Genomic DNA, 11,839 nt, shown 5'->3' with positions numbered 1-11,839 from the left:
TCCCCACTTCCTCAAAGTAACTACTGGCCATATCCTCCCCCTCATGGCCAAACTATTACAAACATTCCACCCCCTTTTCCAAATTATCCTCACCCGCGCCCACAGTATCCACCACTGACAAATTGCCAACCTAGACCACCTCCTCCACCTACTCAACCCAGACCACCTCAAAATAACCCGAGACCACCATGAAATCCTGATCCACCTCTTCCCCTGCCACTTAGTGAAATATGTAACACCCCAAAGTTCGGTAGTGCGTTCTGCTGCTCCGGTGACCAGTGTTGTCCGGACAGCTAGGATGCCTAGAACCGTACCTCAATATGAGTGAGGAGACATAAAATAATGAAATACAAGAAAAGAAAAACAAAGGAAAAATCATAGTAAAGAAATGTAACCGAGTAAGTGAGCCGGGAAACCTAGCGATGGGTGATCAGACTGGAAGTCACGGCGTGGACCGTTGACTAACCACGGATCATGGAACCCTGGAAAAAATTGTTTGGAAATAACTAGACCCTTATTGAAGTATCAATCTCTTTAGAAAGATTTTTGAAAAATTAAATATGTAGTACTAAGAATAGTGTGAAATCGAAAAAACAGATAAATACGGTGTTACCGAAAAATCGGAAAGCCACGAACAGGGGCATTATGGTCATTTGACATCCCAAGTGTCTTTTGACCTAAATGTCCATTAAAAATAAATAGTATTACACTTAGAAAATGAAATGAAAAATTAATTTGGTGGTACCTAAAATAAATAGTGGAAATCATGGGTTAAATGTGGATTATGGGAAAGTTAACTTAATATATGATTTAATTCTTCTTAGTGGACCACTATAGGATTAATTAAACATTAAGTATGGCAGGTGTAAGTCCACTAAACCCACCAGATAGTTCATCTTCTCCATTCCATCAAATATGCCGAATTGATGGTGAGAGAAAACATCCATGGCCGTTTCACTTAAGCTCTCTTAACTCCCTTCATTCCAACTCAAATCACTTAGTGTTCTTCACTAAAATTTGTCTACACATCACAAGGAAGATATTGATACCAATTTTGGGAAGTTTGGTGAAGGTTTAGCAAGTTACAAATAAAGGTAAGTTTGCATTTTTGAGAAATCCTTTGTTAAAGTTCATGTTTATGTTATGGGTGTTAGTTTGGTGAAGGAAAATTTTGAGTTTGAAGGGTTATTGTTGTTTCCATTTTGGACAGCCATGGGGTCACATTTTTGATGATTTAATATGCATATAATTGATGAGAAATAATGTTGATCATGGTGATTTAGTAACCTAGTGATTTACTTCATGTTTATATGGTGATTTATGCACTTGGATGGGAAATTGTATATTGGTACGGCAATGTAATGTTGAAGAATGGTTTGTGGCAGCTTGTGGATACTTGAGTGATGGTGTATATTGAAGGAAGAGTGGTCAGAATATTGACCTAGAAGGATTGATGATATGTATGTGAATGAATGTTGTAAAGTGTATGTAAAGTTTGTAATGTTTAGGTGTGGTTGTAATGGTATTTAGAAATTGTAATTGTGAATGATATTTGGTGTGTTGAGGGTGATTGGAATCTGCCCAAAATAATGCTAATGTAATGTAGAAAATGTTTTTGTAATGTGCCAAAACAGTTTGGTAGGGTATGGAAGTAAACCTTGCAAGGTGAGTATGTGTTTGAAGTTGGGGTGTGAAATGCATATTGAGGGCAGTGTATATTTTAGCCTATAACCTTGAATGTGTAACCTCAATTGGTATGAGACCAATTTGAGGTGAAACTAGGCACAAAATGTGCCAACTTTCATTGAGAAACCATGCCAAAATTCTGCTTGCAAAGTGACCTAAAAAAATGACCAATTCGGATTAGGTGCAATTAGGACCTGAAAAATGACCAATTGGGCAGCAGTGAGTGTTTAGGCCATAACTCACTCAAACCAGGTCCAATTGACCTGAAATTTTGACCAAGAATAGTTAAGACCCATACCTACAAGTCTTATGAAGACACCAAAGCCCAGAAATGACCATAAGCAAGTCAAACAACTTGCACAAATTCGGGTCCAAAAACTGGCCGAACCAGAATTGACCAATTTGACCTAAAATTGACCTAAAATGGTACCACTTGACCAGCAATAGTGTAATGACCATAACTTGGTCTACTTAACTCGGATTGACCTGAAATTTTGCACCGCGTGCAATAAGACCTAGATCTACAAGTTTGTAGTTTCGACCGAGACCCGAAAACCGAGGGAACTAGATCGTCCGGTTAGGTCAAACCAGTGTTCCGGAATCCAGCAATTTGCATTAAAATGCACTAAGCGAGGAAATGACTTTGGTAAAACATACCAAACCTAAAACCCTATCGAGTGTGACATATTAACGACACTAAAACCTAATTTACCTAAAACGCATCGAGGGTTGGTATATTAGGTGATTAAGCGAATAATTGAGTATGCATTGTGGTAGAAGACACAGAGGGGAGTGTCGACTGTTAACTGGAGAGTGTTTCAAGTGTGGGGCTACGGATCATTTCATAAGAGATTGCCCTCAGAGGAGTGGCTCAATAGCTCCTGTACAAGTTCATAGACCTTCCCCTATAGTTCAAAGGGGTAAAGGATCGGGTAGAGCAGAAACGGCTGACATTACACAGAAGATTGTTTCTGAGACAGTTGAAAAGCCCGAAGTCAGGGTGGCACCACAAGTATATGTTATGGAAGCTCAGGAAGAGCCAAACCCAGACACTGATGAGGCGATACAAGGAAGTGAAGAAACAAGGAGGTAGCAACTCCTCGATTACTTAAGTCAGGTAAATTTCGAGGACGAAATTTAAATTATAGGGGAAGAGTTGTAACACCCTCCCAGTAATCATTCCGTACATTCTACTGCTCGGTGGATCGGTCCCATGACCTAGAACGTCCGGAAAAATAATTAAACTAAAGTCAGGAACTATAATTAACTCAAATATTAATAAGAAAAATTTAGTAAAAATTTTAGAAAATAAAATACAACCAAGTAAAACGAGCCGGTGCCCAAGCAATGGGTAACCGGAGGGAAGTTGCGGTTCTCGCAACGAGGAGCCCTAGACCTGGGGGAAAAATTATAAAATAATTTTTGGGACTCCAGAGAAGGGTAATTGAGGTTCCCATGGCATTAGAATGCCAAGAAAATACCTAGAAAAATTTTTCAATCGGTACAGACGATTTTGACCCGTTAAGCCAAACGGAGGGCATTTTGGTCATTTCGCCTTCCGAGGTGATTTTTGGCCGACTTGTCCAGTTGAGTAAATAATTAATATGACATAAAATATGAATTAATGTTGATGAAAAATTTATTAAAAATGAGAAATGAAAATAAGAAAACAAAAGTAAGAAGAAAAGTAAGTAAATGGGAATTATGATGTCATCAAGAAAAACTATGACCAATCAAAATTTAGCCATTATTTGACTAACTAATAAAGAGATAAAAGAAGACCTAAACAATTAAAAAACCAGCTGCTTTCTTCTTCTTCTTCTTCCTTAAAAACGTGATCCTCTCTTCTTCCTCCCTCCATTAAAATTTTCTTTCATTACCTCCATTTCCCATGAGTTTCCACCACTAAACCCTAACCCCTTTCATTAAACCTTGCCCATATCACTTGGAGAAGCTTTTGGCAGCCAAGGAAAGGAAGAAAAGTGAGGTTTAGGGCTTTGGAAATTCTGCTCAAACAAGGTTAGTGCACTTATACCCATTAAACTCTTTAATTCCATGATTTTGGACTTGAACTTAGTAAGATTTGTAGTTTAAATGAACAAAAAATCTATCGGTATGAACACTTCAATTTCGGCAGCCCTAAGAAGAACCAATAAGGGAGTGTTTTGAATGTTTTTAATGGACTTAGCATGAGTTGGAGATTGTATTTAAGTTATATAATTACCTAGATGTTTAACTAGGGTGCTAAAGGAGGTTTATGGATAAATTGCCTTGGACACTAGGGTTTTGAGGCATGAAAAAGTGACTTGGCTGACCAACCTATTAAAGAACACTCTAATGGTCAATAAGTGACCATTTTGGATATGTTGACCATAATTAGAACTGAAAAATGGTAGGGTAAAGTGAAAGTGAAATCTGCCCTAGGACAGCAGCATAGGGACTGAAAATTCAGTCCCTTTGCACAGCCATAACTTGTGCTGTGTTAGTCCAATTGGTGTTTGGCCAATTGGACATGAAACTAGGCTTATAATGGCACATTTTTGCTGAAGAAACTATGCCCAAAAGACCAAAGCAAAAGGGTCAAAACTCAGCCACAATCCGGATACCCTGCACTGAATTCTGCAGAATTTGCCAAATTAACAGTAACTGTTCATTTGGCCATAACTCACTGTAGATTTGGTCAATTGGCCTGAAATTTTTACAGCAACAAGTTAAGACATAGACAAACAACTTTTATGAAGGAACCTACCCCAAATTATGGCCAGAACCCATTCAACCAAGTGACTCAAGTTACTGTTCATGCACTGTAGATATGGTAAATTTCTGCAGAATGCGTATCCGGACAGCTTGGGTTTTTGAGCCATATCTGGAGATAAAAAACTCCAAATGAAGTGATTCAAAAAAAGAAATTTAACTAGACAAAATAAGGAACAACTTTCATGCTTTACATTTCTTCAAATTCCAACAGTAACAGTGTCCAATGGAACAGTGAAATTGACTCACCAAAACTGAAAATTTTGCTTGTGTGGGTTTACACTTTGAAATGGTATTAACACTTAATGCCAACAAGTTTTAAACACCAAATGTGGTATATTGGGAGTGCCAAAGTCAATGTACATATTTTCTACCCAAAAGTCAACATTTTGTTGACCAATGATGTGAATAGTGACACCAAAACCAAAAATTGGCAATTTTGCCAAAATGACCTAAACTTTGAGAAAGTGACCAAAACTAATAAGTTTTAAATGCAAAATGGGGTACATTGGGAGTGTTAAAACCAATGCACCTATGTTCTATGCAAAAGTCAACTTTTTGTTGACTATTGAAGTGAATAGTGACATAAAAACTTGAAATTCAAAAAAATTGAAGAATTCAAAAGTATCAAATGCCCTAGTAGGCCTAATGTGATTGGTTTGGATAGGTTGGCATGCCAATAGGGTTACGATAGCGATCGCGTATGATATATGGCTTCATTGCCATTCTGTGATGTGATAGCCTATGGCTATACTGATTATGATGTTTTACTTGGCTTTATGCCTTATTGTTTATATGGCTTATTAGCCATTCTGTTTGCACACCGAGAGACACATTGTGACCAATGGTGTGACGGCCCGAGGTACCTGGTACCCAGTGCTAGTTTACCCGTTTATCCAAATCGGTCAATTTGTATAGGTTACTTGGGCATGGAAAAGTATAAGCGTAATTGAACTGATTGTTAAAGAAAATAAGAAAACTAAATATCAGGAATGATTACGATAGAATACAAAGAAACTTAAAAGTCATGAAGAAGTTAATATCATAAAACAAGATTTGCCCTCGACTAAACACTAAGTTGGTAATTATTCTTCTTATGAACACAATGGCTAAGAAATTATGATTTTTATATTGCATATTATTTCTTTCTATTTTATTATTTGCACCACTAAGCTTTATGCTTAGCGCGTCGCTTTGCAACGCGTAGGTGCGAAAGATTGACAGAGGGCCGATGAGACCACGATTCGGTAAGGCGGTTCACGATTCTGCATAGTGTCGTGTCACCTCACCAATCCGCAGCAGTGCATTGGTAGGACGCTAGATGTCATTTTGGTATTTGGTAATTGATTTTATTTTCTCATATGTATTTGAACTTATGTAATATATTTTGATATTCATGTAAATAATGTAAAGTGTGGTTGTAAATGGAAAAGTGAATGTTTATCTATCATATATGCATGGTATCATATGAGATGGATGAATGATTGAGAAATGAATGGTTGACAAATATTGAGAACTGAAATTCAGAAATATTGATGAGATTTTGATATTGGAGTTTGGAAATGATTGAATGTGAATATTGGAAGTGTTTTTCACAGGTTTCGAAGAACTGTTTTCTCCATTTTTAGCCGGTACTCCGCCGGATTTTCCATAAAATTTTCGGAACCTCAAATAAATAATAATTTCGATAAACGGCTTAAATATATTATATTTCACAAGTTATATTCAAAACTACGATAAAAAAAAATGAATTAAGATAAAATAGAGTGCTCCGGCACACTGAGTGGCATAACTTGCTCGGCTACACTGTAGTCGGGTAAGGGGTGTCACAGATGCTTTCCTGAAGCAATACAAGTTCAACTGCGACGTGGCCCCCACAAGGAGAGATCTCCAAAACTTGGTGCAGAGGGACAGGGAAAGCTTCAAAGAATATGCTCAGAGATGGAGAGAGAAAGCAACGGATGTATGTCCTCCGGTTACTGATAACGAGCTTTGCTCCCTGTTCATTGAGACATTGAAGGCTCCATACTTCAATCTGATGATTGGAAACACTTCCAATAGCTTCTTAGACATCATCCAAGCTGGTGAGAGAATAGAAGCCAACTTAAGGATGGGACGACTGCAGGAGTTGATTGAGAACCCTGCAAAGAAAAATGCCAGTTTTGGCAAAAAGAAGGAGGGTGATGTGCATTCCATCACTCGGCAGAACAATTACTCCCCACTTCCTCAAAGTAACTACTGGCCATATCCTCCTCATGGCCAAACTATTACAAACATTCCACCCCCTTTTCCAAATTATCCTCACCCGCGCCCACAGTATCCACCACTGACAAATTGCCAACCTAGACCACCTCCTCCACCTACTCAACCCAGACCACCTCAAAATAACCCGAGACCACCATGAAATCCTGATCCACCTCTTCCCCTGCCACTTAGTGAAATATGTAACACCCCAAAGTTCGGTAGTGCGTTCTGCTGCTCCGGTGACCAGTGTTGTCCGGACAGCTAGGATGCCTAGAACCGTAACTCAATATGAGTGAGGAGACATAAAATAATGAAATACAAGAAAAGAAAAACAAAGGAAAAATCATAGTAAAGAAATGTAACCGAGTAAGTGAGCTGAAACCTAGCGATGGTGATCAGACTGAAGTCACGGCGTGGACCGTTGACTAACCTGGATCATGGAACCACGGAAAACATTTTTGGACATAAATAGACCCTTATTGAAGTATAAATCTCATTAGAAAGATTAAAGAAAAATTAAATAATTAGTACAAAGAAAAGTGAGAAATCGAAAAAGCAGATAAAATACGATTATCTTGAAAAATCGGAAAGCCACGAGCAGGGCATTATGGTCATTTGACATCCCAATTGTCTTTTGACCTAAATGTCCATTAAAAATAAATAGTATTACACTTAGAAAATGAAATGAAAAATTAATTTGGTGGTACCTAAAATAAATAGTGGAAATCATGGGTTAAATGTGGATTATGGGAAAGTTAACTTAATATATGATTTAATTCTTCTTAGTGGACCACTATAGGATTAATTAAACATTAAGTATGGCAGGTGTAAGTCCACTAAACCCACCAGATAGTTCATCTTCTCCATTCCATCAAATATGCCGAATTGATGGTGAGAGAAAACATCCATGGCCGTTTCACTTAAGCTCTCTTAACTCCCTTCATTCCAACTCAAATCACTTAGTGTTCTTCACTAAAATTTGTCTACACATCACAAGGAAGATATTGATACCAATTTTGGGAAGTTTGGTGAAGGTTTAGCAAGTTACAAATAAAGGTAAGTTTGCATTTTTGAGAAATCCTTTGTTAAAGTTCATGTTTATGTTATGGGTGTTAGTTTGGTGAAGGAAAATTTTGAGTTTGAAGGGTTATTGTTGTTTCCATTTTGGACAGCCATGGGGTCACATTTTTGATGATTTAATATGCATATAATTGATGAGAAATAATGTTGATCATGGTGATTTAGTAACCTAGTGATTTACTTCATGTTTATATGGTGATTTATGCACTTGGATGGGAAATTGTATATTGGTACGGCAATGTAATGTTGAAGAATGGTTTGTGGCAGCTTGTGGATACTTGAGTGATGGTGTATATTGAAGGAAGAGTGGTCAGAATATTGACCTAGAAGGATTGATGATATGTATGTGAATGAATGTTGTAAAGTGTATGTAAAGTTTGTAATGTTTAGGTGTGGTTGTAATGGTATTTAGAAATTGTAATTGTGAATGATATTTGGTGTGTTGAGGGTGATTGGAATCTGCCCAAAATAATGCTAATGTAATGTAGAAAATGTTTTTGGTAATGTGCCAAAACAGTTTGGTAGGGTATGGAAGTAAACCTTGCAAGGTGAGTATGTGTTTGAAGTTGGGGTGTGAAATGCATATTGAGGGCAGTGTATATTTTAGCCTATAACCTTGAATGTGTAACCTCAATTGGTATGAGACCAATTTGAGGTGAAACTAGGCACAAAATGTGCCAACTTTCATTGAGAAACCATGCCAAAATTCTGCTTGCAAAGTGACCTAAAAATGACCAATTCGGATTAGGTGCAATTAGGACCTGAAAAATGACCAATTGGGCAGCAGTGAGTGTTTAGGCCATAACTCACTCAAACCAGGTCCAATTGACCTGAAATTTTGACCAAGAATAGTTAAGACCCATACCTACAAGTCTTATGAAGACACCAAAGCCCAGAAATGACCATAAGCAAGTCAAACAACTTGCACAAATTCAGGTCCAAATCTGGCCGAACCAGAATTGACCAATTTGACCTAAAATTGACCTAAAATGGTACCACTTGACCAGCAATAGTGTAATGACCATAACTTGGTCTACTTAACTCGGATTGACCTGAAATTTTGCACCGCGTGCAATAAGACCTAGATCTACAAGTTTGTAGTTTCGACCGAGACCAAAACCGAGGGAACTAGATCGTCCGGTTAGGTCAAACCAGTGTTCGAATCCAAAGAATTTGCATTAAAATGCACTAAGCGAGGAAATGACTTTGGTAAAACATACCAAACCTAAAACCCTATCGAGTGTGACATATTAACGACACTAAAACCTAATTTACCTAAAACGCATCGAGGGTTGGTATATTAGGTGATTAAGCGAATAATTGAGTTCAGTGCATTATTTACCAAACCCCATCGATAGAGACAGTTTAATTTGGTACTGAAACACTTCAAATTGTGTTTCGATTAACAAGGACTCAAAGAAAAGGGAAAGAAATCGAGTCAAGACCGAGAGACAAATATCAGAGGTTTGTGCACAACAACTGTTTCTTTTGAATTATTTTCAATGGAAATAAATATTGATTATTTGTATATCATTATTTTAAATTGTGGAAATGTGTTTGAGGAATATTTATTGATTGAAAAATATTGTGAATAGTTTGAAACTGTGAAAAATGGTTTGAATGACATTGATGGATACTTATTGATTAAAAAGCATTAGAAATGGTTTGAAACCACAACTATCATGTATATTGATTGTATTCCTCTCTAGCTTGTCTAGTGGGATGAATTGAATTCCCTCTCCGGTGAAGTGTTGAGGTGTGTGCTGTTGAGGACGAATAGAATGAGTACTCATATTTTTGCTAGCTAGCCATGTTATTCCTCATTAGTCATCAACTTTTGGGATGAATTGAATACCTCATTAGCCATCGGCTTTTGGGATGAATTGAATTATGGATCATGATTAAGCTGTGTGTGATTTACTGATGTGTATTGTGAGATTGTGAAATGGATTTTAAACTCTCATTGACATATACTGTCTTTTGAATTCAAACCTGATCTGACTTATGGAAAATTATTGTGATATTGAGAAATGGAGTTTAAATTCTTATTGACCTTTATTGTCTTAAATTTGACTATGGTTTTAAGTATCCACTATTTACATGATTTATGAATTGTGATTTAAATTGTATTTGGTTAATGTTGTGCACCACTGAGACATTGTCTCGTGATAGCTTTTATTGTCCGCAGTAGAGATAGACAGGGCAGCAGACTAGGCTGCACATACCTCCAGCGAGAGATTACCTGGTATATTGAGTATACCGCTTTTTGCATTTTGTACTGTAATGTATGACACTGTATGTACATATTGTATTTGGTTTTGAGCAGTTGTAAATTAAATTGTACCTGAAGTTGTAAATTAATTATGAGTGTTTTGGATTGTAAAAGTTCTATTATATTTCCTTATCTCGGACTTTGAAAAATTCCTATGGAATTGTGTTGATAAATTGTTGTGTTGAGAAATGTATTGGAGTTGAGATTTGGAAAATTATTGAAGTGCTTTTACAGGTTTTCTGAAGAACTGTTTTATCCAAAATACAGAGGGCACTCTGCCAAAAATTTTACAGAAATTCTAAATAAATCAAATGAGTTAGTTATTTCACTTCAGTTCACCAAAGTCTTTAACACCTGTAAATAGTGCTCACCACTGTAAAAGAAGTAAGAAAAGTTTTTAAAATCCCTTGTAGTGTATTTAATGGGTTATCAGTAGACGGAGTTCGTAATTCATTAGGTATACTACGGGATCATGTTATGCCTTACAGAGGGGTAAGGTGTGACATGTTTTAGTGGTATCAGAGCAAAGTTTTAAATTCTGTTTTCACCTGTTATTTGAATGTCCTTTCTTCATAGTACAACTGCTCAATATCATTGTTTAATACATACAGTACATTACAGTATAAATATGCACTAACGAGTAAATATCCTTGTGTTATTGTTCAGAAAGCTAAGATCCTCGCATTGAATATGGAAAAGGGTGATCGTTCATCGATCGATCTATTGAGGTCGAGGTGCAAGGGATGCCCCAGTGTACAAAATGTCGATGGTTCAAGAAGACTACCGCAGCATCTGCGATTCCTGCTCAGTTCGCTCAGCAGATGGCTGCAATATTCCAACAAATGGTTGGTAATGCGCCTACTCAAGTCCCAATTCAGACACCCGTGGTACAACCACGCCTCCTACAAGGCAAGATGATAAATTGATGAAGTATGGGGCTCTGAGTTTAAGGACGAGAGATCCTATAGAAGTTGAGCAGTGGTTAGAGAGGATGGATAGGGTGTTCAAGAAACTTCATTGTACAGAGGAGCTCGGACTTGAATACTCGGTATCCTTACTACAAGGGGATGCTTATGATCGTGGAAAACCATTCCCACGATGCAGTAGAACTGCAGTGACACTGGAATGACTTCCTCGGAATTCGCATAAATACATCCTCGATGCTTATGTAGACCGAAGCTACAAGAATTCTTAAGTTTGATAGAGAGGGGCAGATCTGTGGCTGAGTATGTAAGAGAATTTTCCCGCCTTAGCCATTATGCGGTGAGTCTACTCTCTACCAAAGAGGAGAGATGCAAGAGGTTTGAAACCGGCTTAAAGCCCGAGATTAGAGTACAAGTGCTCGGCTTCAAACACACTAACTTCTCTCGAACTTGTTTCTCAAGCCCTAAAGTTGGAAAGAGTTGAGTTTGAGATCGCTTCCCGAGAAGAAGAGGTCGAGAAGACAGAGAAAGAGGGAAAATCAAGAGATCGAGTTCCGGTGGTCATCTGGAAAGAGGAAGAACTATGGGGACATGGCAGAGGCGGCAAGAAATGCAGGGGAAGACATTCGTGACAGAGACCTCCCTATCTGTCACAGAGTACCGAAGTTCCTACCCTCCCCGCCAATGTAAAACTTGTGGAAAGAATCATGGTGGAATCTGTTACAAGGCTATTGGAGCTTGTTATAACTGTGGAGGCACCGGACACTTTGCCAAGGACTGCACCAGTAGTCGCAGAGTTGGACCACCTCCTACTACTGCAGAAGGGTCAGTTCAGAGCCCTGTCACCAGAAGCTCACAACCACCTAGCAGAGGTAGAGGC

The sequence above is a fragment of the Hevea brasiliensis genome, chromosome 4 (genome assembly GCF_030052815.1).
Source record: "Hevea brasiliensis isolate MT/VB/25A 57/8 chromosome 4, ASM3005281v1, whole genome shotgun sequence".
Lineage (NCBI taxonomy): Eukaryota > Viridiplantae > Streptophyta > Magnoliopsida > Malpighiales > Euphorbiaceae > Hevea > Hevea brasiliensis.
Note: the sequence above shows the minus strand (reverse complement) of the source record.